This window comes from Danio rerio, chromosome 16 (assembly GCF_049306965.1).
Source record: "Danio rerio strain Tuebingen ecotype United States chromosome 16, GRCz12tu, whole genome shotgun sequence".
NCBI lineage: Eukaryota > Metazoa > Chordata > Actinopteri > Cypriniformes > Danionidae > Danio > Danio rerio.
In genome coordinates this window covers 33,556,504-33,570,381 of record NC_133191.1, presented here as the reverse complement: position 1 = coordinate 33,570,381, position 13,878 = coordinate 33,556,504, and positions in this window count along the sequence as shown.

Sequence of the window (13,878 nt, the reverse complement as noted above, 5' to 3'; positions counted from 1 at the left end):
TTTTAGCCACTATAACACAGACTTTTAACTGTCACCTACCATTTCTAACCACTAGATGTCACAACAAGTCCACTTATTTATTGTTCAAAACATTTGCATACCTTTGTTTTTTGAGTTTAAAGTCAGGGAAATTGCATTTAGGATCATTCTGAATCACATTTTGACCTGATGTAAACACTGTTATGCATTAAACATCTAATTTGGTCCCAGTTAACCTCTGTGTAATAATTTTATAGGTAAAACTGGTTCTATGAATAAACACATTGTTTTAAAACATATGTAAAGAAAATCACAACTGTGGCTTCTAGATGGCAGTAACAGAGCACTTGATGTTTATTTTACTGCTCTATAACAAAGAATGTAATGTAATGTAATGTAATGCATTCTGAATCCCAAACTGACATGGCATGAACACAATTAATCCATTTAAGATCAAATTTAGTTAAAGCCTTTCACACTTTTTACTCTGTAGATTTTTAATTATTTTAATAAAATACAAATTTTTCATTTTTTTACAGTTAGAACATGCTCAATAATAGAAGGGATATGTTTATGCACACCTAAATGGCTGTAATCACATAAATAAATTATACCGTGGCCACTAGATGGCAGTAGGAGATCACTAATAGCTTATTCACTGCTCTTTTGTCATTTTTATTAAGAAGAGCTAAAATAGCCATAACTCATGAATGAATTAAAATATCTTCACCAAACATGTTACACATATGCAAGAGGTCAGTCTAAGGTCATAGCATAAAACTCGTAGACATTGGCCACATGATGGCGCTATACATTGTAAAATCACTGTATCTGAGTAACCATTTATCTGATCAACTTAAAATTTGACATGCCGTGTCTTTGTCTAAGGTGCCATGACTCGATCTACACATGTTATCATAGGGCTGCTTATACTGGTCACTTTGACATAAAAGCGGTCACTCGAAATGTTCATTAAAAATTTGTCAATATGTAAAAATCGAAGTTGCTTCTCTGGAGTGTTTAATCAAATATTTGTTAGCTCAATCTATAAACTCTAACACTGTAATCGTATATTTCGTTGTCGAATAAACTACTTACAGGCGTCCTAACTGCTATATGACCTTACCCTGCTAAACTGCTTGACCCCCGTTAATTGCTGCTCGCAGCTATATTTAGGGGGTCAAGCGCGAAGCGCTGAAACCCTATTGTTTTTGTTAAGATTTTTATTATTATTATTATTATTATTATTATTATTCTGCCGAAGTCACTATTGCCCAGACCAAACCGTAAGGCCGAGAGAGCTGAAACTTGGCCAGATGGTAGTACCCCGGTACACTACGTTCTGGCCAAAGATCAGCCAAATCAGACCATAGGTGGCGCTATTGCGCCAAAAACCCACTTTTTGGACATTTTTGGCCGCTACTCGTTCACCAATTGTCGTAGACTCACAAACTTTACATTTTTTGAATCCTTGGGTTAACCCGAACAAAAGTGTATAGCAGAAATTTTTGCTCTACGACGCACCGTTTTCGCGCTACATTGCGATTTGTCCGAAACCTACTTTTGCGAACTAGTCCTAGGTTTTACACTCAATCTAAACCAAACCAGCTCTCAAATGACCTCTGGACACTGAATATCAATAATTATCAAAAAAAAGTTGACATTTTTATTCTCACGCGAAACAGTACTCAACAATGTTCGATGCTATTTGAAGCTAAATGCTAATTGGAGCTATAACTTTTGAACGAAATGAGATATCATCACCAAACTTGGGACACACATGTATACGCTCAATTTGAGGTGACACTGCAAAACCCGCAGACTTTGGCCACATGGTGGCGCTATAAAGCTAAAAAAACATAAAAATTACTCTAACCTTACAGCCGTTAGTCCAATCAGCTTGAAATTTGGCATGCAGTGTCTTTGACCAAGTTGTCATAACATACTATAAGGACATTGGGATATCTCAAAAAACATGGCCGCCATTGGCCAATTAAAATTGAGCAGCCATTTAACAAGGTTAACGATGAGTGATCAAAACGAAACTCGCTGGGCATGTTCGACTCATGGTTCTAGAGGTCTGTAAGAATTTTGAAAGAAATCGGCCACTAGGGGGCGATTTTACGTATTTATAGTGTGTAATGGGTTGTGTATCACACAACCTTTTGCGCAACCACACAAAATACATATCATATGATAGGCCTGCTCATACGAAACAGTTTGACACTCAAACCACTGCTGTCACTTACACCGTTCGTAAAATATTCATCAATATAGGTCAAACCTACTTTTGCAAACTAGTCCCTGGTTTTTAATTCAATCGCGACGAAACCAGTGTTGTTAGAATCTCTGGACTGTGTAGATCAATGATTATCAAAAAAAAGTTGAACTTTTCACTTTGGCTAGCTGTAACAGGCTAATTTACAAAAGGGGCGTGGCCACACGAACCTACATGCCTGTAAACCAATAAGGAAAGCCCAAAACATCACAGAAATTGGTGAGCACATGTGCCATATCAATGTGAAGAAACATGCAAAATTTTGTGAAGATCAAACCATAGGTGGCGCTATAATAGCAAAAATAGTCTTAAAAAATGCTAAATCGCTTAAAAATAAAGTAAATTTGCTTCATTTACATACTATTTCACAAAAAACCACTTAATCTACATATCATATGATAGGTCTGCTCATACTGAACAGTTTGACACTAAAACCACTGCTGTCACTCAAACCGTTCATTAGAAAACCATCAATATAAACAAAACCTACTTTTGCGAACTAGTCCCTGGTTTTTAACTCAATCGCAATGAAACCAGTGTTGTATGAATCTCTGGACTGAGTAGATCAATAATTATCAAAAAAACGTTGAACTTTCCATTTTAGATAGCTGTAACAGGCTCATTAACAAAAGGGGCGTGTCTACACGAACCTACATGCCTGTAAACTAATAAGGAAAACCCAAAACATCACAGAAATTGGTAAGCAGATGTGGCATATCAATGTGAATAAACTTGCAAAATTTTGTGGAGATTGGGCAATAGGTGGCGCTATAATAGTGGAAATGGTTCTAAAAACATGCTAAAATGGCTTAAAAATGAAGTAAATGTGCTTCATTTACACACTTTTCACTGAAATGATTTACAAGTTATTTTTTCTGTCCATCTTGGATGTTTAAAGGTCTCAAAAACACATTTTCAATATTCTATCATTTTAGCCACTATAACACAGACTTTTAACTGTCACCTACCATTTCTAACCACTAGATGTCACAACAAGACCACTTATTTATTGTTCAAAACATTTGCATACCTTTGTTGTTTTACATTTTTTGAGTTTAAAGTCAGGGAAATTGCATTTACGATCATTCTGAATCATAATTTGACCTGATGTAAACACTGTTATGCATTAAACATCTAATTTGGTCCCAGTTAACCTCTTCATAATAACTCTAATAGGTAAAACTGGTTCTATAATTAAACACCTTGTTTTAAAGCATATGTAAAGAAAATCACAACTGTGGCTTCTAGATGGCAGTAACAGACCACATATTGTTTATTTTACTGCTCTATAGCAAAGAATGTAATGTAATGTTATGTAATGCATTCTGAATCCCAAACTGACATGGCATGAACAGTTAATCCATTTGAGATCAAATTTAGTTAAAGCTTTTTACACTTTTTACTCTGTAGATTTATAATTATTTTAATAAAATACAAATTTTTCATTTTATACAGTTAGAACATGCTCAATTATAGAAGGGATATGTTTATGCACACCTAAATGGCTGTAATCACATAAATAAATTACACTGTGGCCACTAGATGGCAGTAGGAGATCACTAATAGCTTATTCACTGCTCTTTTGTCATTTTTATTAAGAAGAGCTAAAATAGCTATAACTCATGAAGGAATTAAAATATCTTCACCAAACTTGTTACACATATGCAAGAGGTCAGTCTAAGGTCATAGCAGGAAACTCATAGACATTGGCCACATGGTGGCGCTATACATTGTAAAATCACTGTATCCGAGTAACCATTTATCTGATTAACTAGAAATTTGACATGCCATGTCTTTGTCTAAAGTGCCATGACTCGATCTACACATTATATCATAGGGCTGCTTATACTGGTCACTTTGACATAAAAGCGGTCACTCAAAATGTTCATTAAAAAATTGTCAATATGTAAAAATCGAAGTTGCTTCTCTGGAGTGTTTCATCAAACATTTGTTAGCTCAACCTATAAACTTTAACACTCTAATCGTATATTTCGTTGTCGAATAAACTACTTACAGGCGTCCTAACTGCTATATGACCTTACCCTGCTAAACTGCTTGACCCCCGTTAATTGCTGCTTGCAGCTATATTTATTATTATTATTATTATTATTCTGCCGAAGTCACTATTGCCCAGACCAAACCGTAAGGCCGAGAGAGCTGAAACTTGGCCAGATGGTAGTACCCCGGTACACTACGTTCTGGCCAAAGATCAGCGAAATCAGACCATAGGTGGCGCTATTGCGCCAAAAACCCACTTTTTGGACATTTTTGGCCGCTACTCGTTCACCGTTTGTCGTAGACTCATAAACTTTACATTTTTTGAATCCTTGGGTTAACCCGAACAAAAGTGTATACCAGAAATTTTTGCTCTACGACGCACCGTTTTCGCGCTACATTGCGATTTGTCCGAAACCTACTTTTGCGAACTAGTCCTAGGTTTTACACTCAATCTAAACCAAGCCAGCTCTCAAATGTTCTCTGGACACTGAATATCAATAATTATCAAAAAAAAGTTGACATTTTTATTCTCACGCGAAACAGTACACAACAATGTTTGACGCTAATTGAAGCTAAATGCTAATTGGAGCTATAACTTTTGAACGAAATGAGATATCATCACCAAACTTGGTACACACGTATAAGCTCAATTTGAGTTGACACTGCAAAATCCGCAGACTTTGGCCACATGGTGGCGCTATAAAGCTAAAAAAAACATAAAAATTACTCTAACCTTACAACCATTTGTCCGATCAGCTTGAAATTTGGCATGCAGTGTCTTTGACCAAGTTGTCATAACATACTATAAGGACATTGGCATATCTCAAAAAACATGGCCGCCATTGGCCAATTAAAATTGAGCAGCCATTTAACAAGGTTAACGATGAGTGATCGAAATGAAACTCGCTGGGCATGTTCGACTCATGGTCCTAGAGGTCTGTAAGAATTTTGAAAGAAATCGGCCACTAGGGGGCGATTTTACGTATTTATAGTGTGTAATGGGTTGTGTATCACACAACCTTTTGCGCAACCACACAAAATACATATCATATGATAGGCCTGCTCATACCAAACAGTTTGACACTTAAACCACTGCTGTCACTTACACCGTTCGTTAAATATTCATCAATATAGGAAAAACCTACTTTTGCGAACTAGTCCCTGGTTTTTAATTCAATCGCAACGAAACCAGTGTTGTTAGAATCTCTGGACTGTGTAGATCAATAATTATCAAAAAAAAGTGGAACTTTTCACTTTGGCTAGCTGTAACAGGCTAATTTACAAAAGGGGCGTGTCCACACGAACCTACATGCCTGTAAACCAATAAGGAAAGCTCAAAACATCACAGAAATTGGTGAGCACATGTGGCATATCAACGAGATGAAACTTGCAAAATTTTGTGAAGATCAAACCATAGGTGGCGCTATAATAGCAAAAATAGTCTTTAAATAATGCTAAATCGCTTAAAAATAAAATAAATTTGCTTCAGTTACATACTATTTCACAAAAAACACTTAATCTACATATCATATGATAGGTCTGCTCATACTGAATAGTTTGACACTAAAACCACTGCTGTCACTCAAACTGTTCATTAAAAAACCATCAATATGTACAAAACCTACTTTTGCGAACTAGTCCCTGGTTTTTAGCTCAATCGCAACGAAACCAGTGTTGTTAGAATCTCTGTACTGAGTAGATCAATAATTATCAAAAAAATGTTGAACTTTTCACTTCTGATAGCTGTAACAGGCTCATTAACAAAAGGGGCGTGTCTACACGAACCTACATGCCTGTAAACCAATAAGGAAAACTCAAAACATCACAGAAATTGGTGAGCACATGTGCCATATAAATGTGAAGAAACATGCAAAATTTTGTGGAGATTGGGCTATAGGTGGCGCTATAATAGTGGAAATGGTCCTAAAAATATGCTAAAATGGCTTAAAATGCAGTAAATGTGCTTCATTTACACACTTATCACTGAAATGATTTACAAGTTAATTTTTTTGTCCATCTTGGATGTTTAAAGGTCTCAAAAACATATATTTTTAATATTCTATCATTTTAGCCACTATAACACAGACTTTTAACTGTCACATACCATTTCTAACCACTAGATGTCACCACAAGACCACTTATTTATTGTTCATAACATTTGCATACCTTTGTTGTTTTACATTTTTGAAGTTTTTAAAGTGAGAGAAATTGCATTTAGGATAATTCTGAATCACATTTTGACATGATGTAAACACTGTTATGCATTAAACATCTAATTTGGTCACAGTTAACCTCTTCATAATAATTATAATAGGCAAAACTGGTTCTATAATTAAACACCTTGTTTTAAAACATGTGTAAAGAAAATCACAACTTTTGCAACTAGATGGAAGTAACAGACCACTTATAGTTTATAGTTTATTTTACTGCTCTGTAGCAAAGAATGTGATGTAATGTAATGCATTCTGAATCCCAAATTGACATGGCATGAACACAGTTCATGCATTTAAGATCAAATTTTGTCAAAGCTTGTCACACTTTTTACTCTGTAGATTTTTTATTCTTTTAATAAAACACAAATTTTTAAGTTTATATAGTTATATAGTTTTGTCATTTTCATTAAAAAGAGCTAAAATAGCCATAACTCATGAATGGATTGAAATATCTACACCAAACTTGTCACACTTATGCAAGAGGTTAATCAGAGGTCAGATCATGAAACCTGTAGACATTGGCCACATGCTGGCGCTATACATTGTAAAATCACTGTATCCGAGTAACCATTTATCTGATTAACTTAAAATTTGACATGCCGTGTCTTTGTCTAAGGTGCCATGACTCGATCTACACATTATATCATAGGGCTGCTTATACTGGTCACTTTGACATAAAAGCGGTCACTCAAAATGTTCATAAAAAATTTGCCAATATGTAAAAATCGAAGTTGCTTTTCTGGAGTGTTTAATCAAACATTTGTTAGCTCAATCTATAAACTCTAACACTGTAATCATATATTTCATTGTCAAATAAACTACTTACAGGCGTCCTAACTGCTATATGACCTTACCCTGCTAAACCGCTTGACCCCCGTTAATTGCTGCTTGCAGCTATATTTATTATTATTATTATTATTCTGCCGAAGTCACTATTGCCCAGACCAAACCGTAAGGCCGAGAGAGCTGAAACTTGGCCAGATGGTAGTACTCCGGTACACTACATTCTGGCCAAAGATCAGCCAAATCAGACCATAGGTGGCGCTATGGCGCCAAAAAAACACTTTTCAGACATTTTTGGCCGCTATTCGTTCACCGTTTGTCGTAGACTCAAAAACTTTACATTTTTTGAATCCTTGGGTTAACCTGAACAAAAGTGTATACCAGAAATTTTTGCTCTACGACGCACCGTTTTCCCGCTACATCGCGATTTGTCCGAAACCTACTTTTGCGAACTAGTCCTAGGTTTTACACTCAATCTAAACCAAACCAGCTCTCAAATGTTCTCTGGACACTGAATATCAATAATTATCAAAAAAAAGTTGACATTTTTATTCTCACTCGAAACAGTACACAACAATGTTTGACGCTAATTGAAGCTAAATGCTAATTGGAGCTATAACTTTTGAACGAAATGAGATATCATCACCAAACTTGCTACACACATGCATAAGCTAAATTTGAGGTGACACTGCAAAACCCGCAGACTTTGGCCACATGGTGGCGCTATAAAGCTAAAAAAACATAAAAATTACTCTAACCTTACAGCCATTCGTCCGATCCGCTTGAAATTTGGCATGCAGTGTCTTTAACCAAGTTGTCATAACATACTATAAGGACATTGGCATATCTCAAAAAACATGGCCGCCATTGGCCAAATAAAATTGAGCAGCCATTTAACAAGGTTAACGATGAGTGATCGAAACGAAACTCGCTGGGCATGTTCGACTCATGGTCCTAGAGGTCTGTAGGAATTTTAAAAGAAATCGGCCACTAGGGGGCGATTTTACGTATTTATAGTGTGTAATGGGTTGTGTATCACACAACCTTTTGCGCAACCACACAAAATACATATCATATGATAGGCCTGCTCATACCGAACAGTTTGACACTCAAACCACTGCTGTCACTCACACCGTTCGTTAAATATTCATCAATATAGGAAAAACCTACTTTTGCGAACTAGTCCCTGGTTTTTCACTCAATCGCGACGAAACCAGTGTTGTTGGAATCTCTGGACTTTGTAGATCAATAATTATCAAAAAAAAGTTGAACTTTTCACTTTGGCTAGCTGTAACAGGCTAATTTACAAAAGGGGCTTGTCCACACGAACCTACATGCCTGTAAACCAATAAGGAAAGCTCAAAACATCACAGAAATTGGTGAGCACATGTGGCATATCAACGAGATGAAACTTGCAAAATTTTGTGAAGATCAAACCATAGGTGGCGCTATAATAGCAAAAATAGTCTTTAAATAATGCTAAATCGCTTAAAAATAAAGTAGATTTGCTTCATTTACATACTATTTCACAAAAAACGCTTAATCTACATATCATATGATAGATCTGCTCATACTGAACAGTTTGACACTAAAACCACTGCTGTCACTCACACCGTTCATTAAAAAACCATCAATATAAACAAAACCTACTTTTGCAAACTAGTCCCTGGTTTTTAACTCAATCTCAACGAAACCAGTGTTGTATGAACCTCTGGACTGAGTAGATCAATAATTATCAAAAGAAAGTTGAACTTTCCATTTTAGATAGCTGTAACTGGCTCAATAACAAAAGGGGCGTGTCTACACGAACCTACATGCCTGTAAACCAATAAGGAAAACCCAAAACATCACAGAAATTGGTGAGCAGATGTCTCATATCAATGTGAATAAACATGCAAAATCTTGTGGAGATTGGGCAATAGGTGGCGCTATAATAATGGAAATGGTTCTAAAAACATGCTAAAATGGCTTAAAAATGAAGTAAATGTGCTTCATTTACACACTTATCACTGAAATGATTTATAAGTTTTTTTTTGTGTCCATCTTGGATGTTTAAAGGTCTCAAAAACACATAATTTCAATATTCTATCATTTTAGCCACTATAACACAGACTTTTAACTGTCACCTACCATTTCTAACCACTAGTTGTCACAACAAGTCCACTTATTTATTGTTCAAAACATTTGCATACCTTTGTTTTTTGAGTTTAAAGTCAGGGAAATTGCATTTAGGATCATTCTGAATCACATTTTGACCTGATGTAAACACTGTTATGCATTAAACATCTAATTTGGTCCCAGTTAACCTATTCATAATAATTGTAATAGGTAAAACTGGTTCTATGATTAAACACATTGTTTTAAAACATATGTAAAGAAAATCACAACTGTGGCTTCTACATGGCAGTAACAGACCACTTATTGTTTATTTTACTGCTCTATAGCAAAGAATGTAATGTAATGTAATGCATTCTGAATCCCAAACTGACATGGCATGAACACAATTAATCCATTTAAGATCAAATTTAGTTAAAACTTTTCACACTATTTACTCTTTAGATTTTTAATTATTTTAATAAAATACAAATTTTTCATTTTTTACAGTTAGAACATGCTCAATTATAGAAGGGATATGTTTATGCACACCTAAATGGCTGTAATCACATAAATAAATTACACTGTGGCCACTAGATGGCAGTAGGAGATCACTAATAGCTTATTCACTGCTCTTTTGTCATTTTTATTAAGAAGAGCTAAAATAGCCATAACCCATGAAGGAATTAAAATATTTTCACCAAACTTGTTACACATATGCAAGAGGTCAGTCTAAGGTCATAGCATAAAACTTGTAGACATTGGCCACATGATGGCGCTATACATTGTAAAATCACTGTATCTGTGTAACCATTTATCTGATTAACTTAAAATTTGACATGCCGTGTCTTTGTCTAAGGTGCCATGACTCGATCTACACATGTTATCATAGGGCTGCTTATACTGGTCACTTTGACATAAAAGCGGTCACTCGAAATGTTCATTAAAAATTTGTCAATATGTAAAAATCGAATTTGCTTCTCTGGAGTGTTTAATCAAACATTTGTTAGCTCAATCTATAAACTTTAACACTCTAATCGTATATTTCGTTGTCGAATAAACTACTTACAGGTGTCCTAACTGCTATATGACCTTACCCTGCTAAACTGCTTGACCCCCGTTAATTGCTGCTTGCAGCTATATTTATTATTATTATTTTATCAGTAGTAATAGTAACTTTTTTGTAAACAAACATTTCTTTTTTTAAAGCTTCTTGCTATTAAAACACCGGTGGCTGAAAAACTGCAGCCAATCATTTATTCCTCGTGCTCACACTCAAGCAAATGTAAAGTAAAATTAAAAAATGGTCCTGCCATGTGTTACTTCTTTTCTTAGCTAAGAAGCTGGGAATATCAGTATGAAACGCTAGTGTTCTCATTTGTTGAGAGATGTTTGCACAAGAGTGTAAATATGTGCTGCACAAGCTTTCCATGCTAATACAAAATAATAACAATTAAAAAATGGCAGTGGTGAGTAAAAAGCACCTGAGGGGTAAAGCATTCTTCAACTTGTTACAGATTTCTTTTTTTCTCCATATTTGCATTATTGATTATGTGATCATGATCTGTTTATGGATGCCTATTGTGCACTTACTCTAGTATAGTAGCACATTCTGATCCTGGATCAACAAACAAGCATACATTGATTAAATTAGATCATGCTCAATCTTTTCTGTTTTCCTGGCTTTCTTTATTCTACTTTTAATCAACAGCCCTTAGATGAAGGAAATTAACAATGCAGGGTCATTTAAGATAAAAAAAAAAAAACCAATAATAATTGAACGTTTACAAAACTTGTGCACTTAAAAAAAAAAAAAAAAAACAGAATTAACAATAACAACCAAAATTGGCAAGTACATTTATGTTCATATTATGTATAATCGTCATCGTAAAGTGTTTCTCTATGAAATATTGTGTACACATAAATGCAGATAAAAATATATACTGAGTTATCACACTATAACAACAACGAAAAAAAACATACTATTTGTAACAAACTTTAGGGATGTTTCCTATACAAAAATGGATTTAGAATGTAACCAATCTGTACAAAAAAAAAACATTTAAACCACAGATGACTGGATTTTGCATTATTGTAACAATACTGTACTCTCTCTTGACATTATGCTCTCAAAAAAAAGCAAACCTTACCTGAATCCTAAAGATTTATACAGATATGCTTCTAATAAACGAACATCTATCACTACGACATGTACTGAACCTGTCTGCACTGACTGAATACATTTAAATGTAGCTAGAGTGTCAGTGATGGAATGAAAACTCTTCAGTCACCACTGCGCTTGCTCTCCTGTCTCTGGATCCACACCTCTGTCCAAACCTGATAGGACAAATCCAACAGAAGTCTTGAGAATGTATTAATTACAATGTGTGTCTATTAATACATCCTGAACCTGATCCTGAAACATCAACTTTATGATTTCGTTAATGTTGATCCTGGACCATCAGTCAACTTTATAAATAGACTATTGTTGATCCTGGACCATCAACTTTAACCAATGACAAATGTTGATCCTGGACCATCAACTTTATAAATTGACAAATGTTGATCCTGGACCATCAACTTTTAAATTGACTAATGTTGATCCTGGACCATCAACTTTATTAATTCACTGCTGTTGATCCTGGACCATCAACTTTAAATTGACTAATGTTGATCCTGGACCATCAACTTTAAAAAATGACAATTGTTGATCCTGGACCATAAACTTTATAAATTGATTAATGTTGATCCTGGACCATCAACTTTATAAATTGACTAATGTTGATCCTGGACCATCAACTTTATAAATGGACTAATGTTGATCCTGGACCATCAACTTTATAAATTGACTAATGTTGATCCTGGACCATCAACTTTATAAATTGACTAATGTTGATCCTGGACCATCAACTTTTAAATTGACTAATGTTGATCCTGGACAATAAACTTTATAAATGGACTAATGTTGATCCTGGACCATCAACTTTATAAATTGACTAATGTTGATCCTGGACCATCAACTTTTTAAATTGACTAATGTTGATCCTGGACCATCAACTTTTTAAATTGACTAATGTTGATCCTGGACCATCAACTTTATAAATTGACTAATGTTGATCCTGGACCATCAACTTTATAAATTGACTAATGTTGATCCTGGACCATCAACTTTTAAATTGACTAATGTTGATCCTGGATCAACTGCTTTAAAAATGGACTAATGTTGATCCTGGATCAACTGCTTTAAAAATGGACTAATGTTGATCCTGGACCATCAACTTTATAAATTGACTAATGTTGATCCTGGACCATCAACTTTTAAATTGACTAATGTTGATCCTGGACCATCAACTTTATGAATTGACTAATGTCGATCCTGGACTAATAACTTTACAAATTGACAAATCTTGATCCTGGACCATCAACTTTATGAATTGACTAATGTCGATCCTGGACTAATAACTTTACAAATTGACAAATCTTGATCCTGGACCATCAACTTTAAAAAATGACAAGTGTTGATCCTGGGCCATCATCTTTTTAAATTGACCAAAAGTGATCCTGGACCATCAACTTTCTAAATTTACTAATGTTGATCATGGACCACCAACTTTTAAATTGACTAATGCTGATCCTGGACCATCAACTTTTAAATTGACTAGTGTTGATCCTGGACCATCAACTTTCTAAACTGACTAATGTTGATCCTGGACGATCAACTTTTTAAATTGACCAAAGTTGATCCTGGACCATTAACTTTCTAAACTGTTGATCCTGGATCATCAACTTTATAAATGGACTAATGTTGATCCTGGACCATAAACTTTATAAATGGACTAATCTTGATCCTGGATCATTAACTTTTTAAATTGACTAATGTTGATCCTGGACCACTAACTGTATAAATTGACTAATGTTGATCCTGGACCACTAACTGTATAAATTGACTAATGTTGATCCTGGACCATAAACTTTATAAATTGACTAATGTTGATCCTGGACCATCAACTTTTAAATTGACTAATGTTGATCCTGGACCATCAACTTTATAAATTGACTAATGTTGATCCTGGACCATCAACTTTATAAATTGACTAATGTTGATCCTGGACCATCAACTTTATAAATTGACTAATGTTGATTCTGGACCATCAACTTTATAAATTGACTAATGTTGATCCTGGACCATCAACTTTATGAATTGACTAATGTTGATCCTGGACCATCAACTTTATAAATTGACTAATGTTGATCCTGGACCATCAACTTTATGAATTGACTAATGTTGATCCTGGACCATCAACTTTTTAAATTGACTAATGTTGATCCTGGACCATCAACTTTTTAAATTGACTAATGTTGATCCTGGACCATCAACTTTATAAATTGACTAATGTTGATCCTGGACCATCAACTTTATAAATTGACTAATGTTGATCCTGGACCATCAACTTTTAAATTGACTAATGTTGATCCTGGATCAACTGCTTTAAAAATTGACTAATGTTGATCCTGGACCACCAACTTTTAAAT